Source organism: Mirounga angustirostris, unplaced genomic scaffold (genome assembly GCF_029215605.1).
Source record: "Mirounga angustirostris isolate CCGP_5_RB_7025 unplaced genomic scaffold, mMirAng1.0.hap1 SCAF_15, whole genome shotgun sequence".
Classification (NCBI taxonomy): Eukaryota; Metazoa; Chordata; class Mammalia; order Carnivora; family Phocidae; genus Mirounga; species Mirounga angustirostris.
The window spans coordinates 188,700-194,025 of NW_026991723.1; the positions used below are offsets into that span (position 1 = coordinate 188,700).

The window sequence follows — 5,326 nt, forward strand, 5'->3', positions numbered from 1 at the left end:
AAACGAATTGAGTAAAATCATAGGATACAAAATCAATATACAGAAATACTGCATTTCTATACCTTTAATAATGAAGTAGCAGAAAACCATCAACAAAACTAAAAGACAACCCACTGAATGGGAGAAGATATTTGCAAAAAATATACCTGATAAGGGCTTAATATCCAAAATAGATAAAGAATATATATAACTCAACACCAAAAAAGACAACAAAAAATCCAATTTAAAAGGGCATAAGACATAGACATTTATCCAAAGAAGACATACAGATGGCCAAGAGAACATGAAAGATGCTCATCATTCATCATGAGAGAAATGGAAATCAAAACTACCGTACCACCTCGTACCTTTCCAAATGGCTCAAATCACACAGAAACAAGCGCTGGCAAGGTGCGGAGAAGAGGGAACCCTCCGACACTGTTGGTAGGAATGCAGATTGGTGCAGCCACTATGGAAAACAGTACGGAGGTTCCTCAAAAAATTAAAAATAGAACTACCATATGATCCAGTAATTCCACTGCTGGCTATTTACCCAAAGAAAACAAAACACTAATCCAAAAAGATATACACACCCCTATGTTTACTGCAGCATTATTTACAATAGCCAAAATATGAAAGCAACCCAACTGTCCATCCATAGGTGGATGGATAAAGAAGATGTGGCATACACACACACACACACACACACACACAGGAGTATTACTCGGCCATAAAAAAGAATATAATCTTGCCATCTGCAACATAAATGAATCCAGAGAATATAAAGCTAAGTGAAATATAGTCAGAGAAACACATAAACCGTATGACTTTGCTATATGAATTTAAGAAATAAAGAAAAAAAGAGATAAAAAGACTCAAATATAGAGAACTGGTGGTTGCCAGAGGGGAGGTCGGTGGGCGGATGGGTGAAATAGGTGAATAATGTACAGAATTGCTGAATCACTGTATTGTACACCTGAAACTACTGTAACACAGTGTGTTAATTTTACCTGAACTAAAAAATAAGAATTTTAAGAAGCTTTTTATATATTAGTAAGTTAGCCCTTATCTATGAGGTAAATTGCAAATATTATTCCAAATGCATTATCTGTCTTGTTGTGCTTATATTTTTTGCCATACCATTATTTTTAAATCATTTGCATTTCTTTTTTTTTTTTTTAAAGATTTTATTTTTTTATTTGAGAGAGAGAGAGAAAGTGCCCGGGGCGGGGGGGGGGGGGGGAAGGGTGGAGAAGAGTAAGAAGCAGGGTCCCCGCTAAGTGGAGAGCTGGATGTTGGACTCAATCCCAGGACCCCAGGATCATGACCCAAGCGGAAGGCAGACACTTACTTGACTGAGCCACCCAGGTGCCCCTGCCCTACAGTTTTTAATGCAAATTTCTTAATCACTTCTCTTACTGCTTTTGGTTTGAGTAGTAACTGGAAAGTCCTTACCCATACCCAAATTATGAAAGAATGCTCTTTTTATTCTAGTAATTGTGTGGTTTGGTTTCTTCTATTTAGATTTCTAACATATTTGGAATTTCTTTTGGTTTATGTTGTCAAGTATGGACTCAATTTTATCTTTTATCCAAATGGTTATCACTGTCACAATGACATTTATTAAAGAATTAATCTTTTCCCCAGTGATTTCTTATGCCATATTAGGTATACACTATCCAAATATACTTCAGTCCATTTCTGGATCTTATACTTCATTCCCTTTGTCTATTCATGCTCTAACTTTACAATGTTACAATCACCTAGGATCTAGAATATGTTAGCAAAACCTCCTTCACTGCCAGTCCTTTCCAAGATTCCCAGCTTTTTAATTGTTAAATTTTTTGCAAATTCAGCTTTTATCTCCAGCATGAAACCTTGTTTGCTTATTTGGGGAATTATTTTGAAGTTCTGTATCAACTTAGAAAGAATTTATATCTTTATGACAGCATTTGACCAAGTCTATTTTGTGACTAGTATAAAATTTTTTTCTTACAGCTTTTCACATTCTACTTTTAAGTATTTTATCTTTTCAAAAAATATGCTGAGGGGCGCCTGGGTGGCTCAGTCGTTAAGCGTCTGCCTTCGGCTCAGGTCATGATCCCAGGGTCCTGGGATCGAGCCCCGCATCGGGCTCCCTGCTCTGCAGGAGGCCTGCTTCTCCCTCTCCCACTCCCCCGCTTGTGTTCCCTCTCTCGCTGTCTCTGTCAAATAAATAAATAAAATCCTAAAAAAAATAAATAAAATAAAAAAGACCTGTGAAAATAGTTTATTGCTAAAATTTCCTCTTTCACAGTTATTTCTCCTGATCACTTTTTACATCTTTCTTAATTTTTTTCTGGATTTGCGGTGAGTGGTTTGACTATTTTGGTTTTTATCGCACTACATTTATTTACTTATTCACTTACATAGTTTTGGGCACCTGGGTGGCACAGATAGTTATTTACTTATTCACTTACATAGTTTTCATTTCTCTTTTAAGCTTTATTAATTTTGGAATTTAGTTTTATAATTTATTCCCTTCTGCTTTGTTTTGATTTACTTTGTTAGTTTTTTTTTTTTTCCTTCTGAGTTGAAAATTTAATTCTCTCTTATAGTCTGAAGAATTTAAGGCTAGGGATGCCTGGGTGGCTCAGTCAGTTAAGCGTCTGCCTTCGGCTCAGGTCATGATCCCGAGGTCCTGGGATCAAGTCCTGCTTCAGGCTCCTTGCTCGGCAGGAAGCCTGCTTCTCCCTCTGCCTGCCACTCTCCCTGCTTGTGCGCTCTCTCTCTCTCCCTCTCTGATAAATACATAAAAGATTTAAAAAAAAAAAGAATTTAAGGCTATAAAATTTCACTTAATTGCTTTAAGTGTATACTGTTGTTTGATATATTGTGCTTTATCAATTTTCTTTTAAAATTTGCAGTATCATTTTGCATTTTCTTTGAACAAGTTTACTTTTGATAGCTTTTTAAATTCCAAGTGTATGTCATTTGAAAAATTAATTTCTAGTTTTGCTCCATTGTGATAAAAGAATATTGTCCTATTTTTACTTTAAGGAAATTTTTTTCTTTGAAATCTGTATTATTAGTTTTATGAATGTTTCACATGTGCTTGAGAAGATGGTATTATCTTCCTACCAGAGTGTTAAAAATCAAGATTTGTGCATAAAATCGACCTTATGTTTGCTGTTTTAGATCCTTATTTTTTGGTCCTGTGAACTGATAGCTGATGTTTAGTCTCCCTATCTACAATTAGGCGGTCTTTCCACTTAAGGTTTACATTTTTCTGGAGTGTTCATATTTTTTCTAAAATAGGTCTTGCTTATTTTATGTCGTTTATTTCCAATTCTTATTAGTGTCTACTGTAAAGTGGGAAAGGGGGTCTTTACTTCCATTACATCCTTAACTATTGTTTTAATAATGCCATTAGTGGGGCGCCTGGGTGGCTCAGTTGGTTAAGCGACTGCCTTCGGCTCAGGTCATGATCCTGGAGTCCCTGGATTGAGTCCCTGGATCGAGTCCCGCATCGGGCTCCCTGCTCGGCAGGGAGTCTGCTTCTCCCTCTGACCCTCCCCCCTCTCATGCTCTATCTCATTCTCTCTCTCAAATAAATAAATAAAATCTTAAAAAAAAAATGCCATTAGTGTACTTTTATCCCCAGCTATCCTACTGAATTCTATTATTTATAATCACATGAAGAATGATGATGGTGAAATAAACGGAAAATAAATCTTCATAGAAACGTCTTAAGTGATCTGTGATCACAGTAAACTAGTCCAGCCTCCATGTCCCATTGTATTCAGCCTTAAATTCTATTTTAAGCCAATGTCTTCTCACAAAATGAGCACAAACACTCTATGACTTAGACATTTGCTGCATTCCTCAATTCTGAGCTCTTCAGGACATTGCTGGTAAACTTTACTGCTTCACTTTGGCCCAAAGCTGGCAAATTTGGGCCAATCGCCCCGAGTCCCCAACTATCCACCAAAGAAGAGAGTGAACATCTTCCCTCACAGATTTGGCAAACATAGGCAGCCAGTAGCAAAATATTCTTTCTTGTTTAAAAACAAATTCGGATCTTGCCTGCATACCGAAATAAACGTCTGTTTCGATCCGTTTTAAGTAATTTCTGACTCTCCACATGTGAAATACACTGATGTTCTGACTGACCAAAGAAGAACGTCTGCGGTTTAGGGCTCTCACTCCCAAACCTCCTCTCCCATGTGACACACCTCCTTTGAGTCACAGCACCCATCTTGGATCCTTGTAGATTCCTACTCAGCCAGCATCCCAAACACTCTCTCACCGGCAAACACACCGAAGCTTCCCTCAGCCCAATCCTACCCCAACTACATATTCCTACTGGCCCAAGCTCAGGACACAGCCACTCACCTCCCCGGCTCGCAGATGCCGCCCCTTCACCCACCCAACACCCACGTCCCCGTTCCACCCAATACTAGCCGCCACCGAGAACGCCTGAATCATGCGCACTTTTGTCTGAACTCGGACAGCTGGGAGCTGGGCCAGAACTCTCAGGATTCCGCAGGGGCGACCAGGCCGAGTTTCGGCGTCCCCCACCCCCAGGCCAGACACTGAGAGGCAGGACGACCACCTACCTTGTGGGCCCAGCAGCTCTTTTGCGCGACATTTCCCGAGTCCCAGGCGCCCGAGCTGAGCGCTTCCCTCGTCCGTCCCGCCGCTTTTAAGGCTCTGCGTGACGTTGCCCAAGTGCCTCTGCTCCGGTGCCCAGAGTCTCTCTCGTTCATCACGCTGCTTTTACGGCTCTGCGCGACATTTCCCAGGAGTCCCTGCCGCCCCAGCCGAGAGCCTCCCTCGTCCAGCCCGCTGCTTTTACGGCTCTGCGCGACATTTCCCAGGAGTCCCTGCCGCCCCAGCCGAGGGCCTCCCTCGTCCAGCCCGCTGCTTTTACGGCTCTGCGCGACATTTCCGCGGTGTTTGCGGCGTGAGCAGCCGCGCGACGTCTGGCGCCCTGGGGCGTGGGCCGGCCTGGAAAGACGCTTCCAGCGCCGTCTGTGTGTGCGGCCAGGCGTGGCTGCCGCATCTGAGAGTAGGCGTGGTGCCGGCAGGGCTGCGGGCGCCGGCCTCCGTGTCTGAGCCACTGAGCCGGCGCCGCGCCGCTTTTCTCACAGGCTCTGCATCGCAACTGCAGTTACCCCGGGGTTTTGGCGCTTCTTTTGCGGTTGGCAGGAGAATTCGGCCTCTGTGAGCTCGGGGTTCTGGGGCACAAGCGCGTCAGATCCGCAGGGCGGTGTGGGTCGTTCCTGACTGCGCCCAGAGCACGCTGAAAGCGGGGGCTTCCCAAATCCGGGGCAGGGCGACCCGGTAGGCGCCTCAGGACTGCGAG

At 42.8% G+C, this 5,326-nt stretch overlaps 1 long non-coding RNA gene across 3 annotated transcripts in view; it reads right to left on the bottom strand.

The window, feature by feature from the left end:
• LOC135362743 (uncharacterized) overlaps positions 1 to 5,304 on the bottom strand; it is a 53,896-nt gene extending 48,592 nt beyond the window's left edge. For all 3 annotated transcript variants that reach the window (XR_010407833.1, XR_010407834.1, XR_010407832.1), the window contains exon 1: positions 4,578 to 5,304. This is a non-coding gene — a long non-coding RNA (uncharacterized LOC135362743). The remainder of the gene's footprint in view (positions 1 to 4,577) is intronic.
• Positions 5,305 to 5,326: the final 22 nt, after the last annotated feature.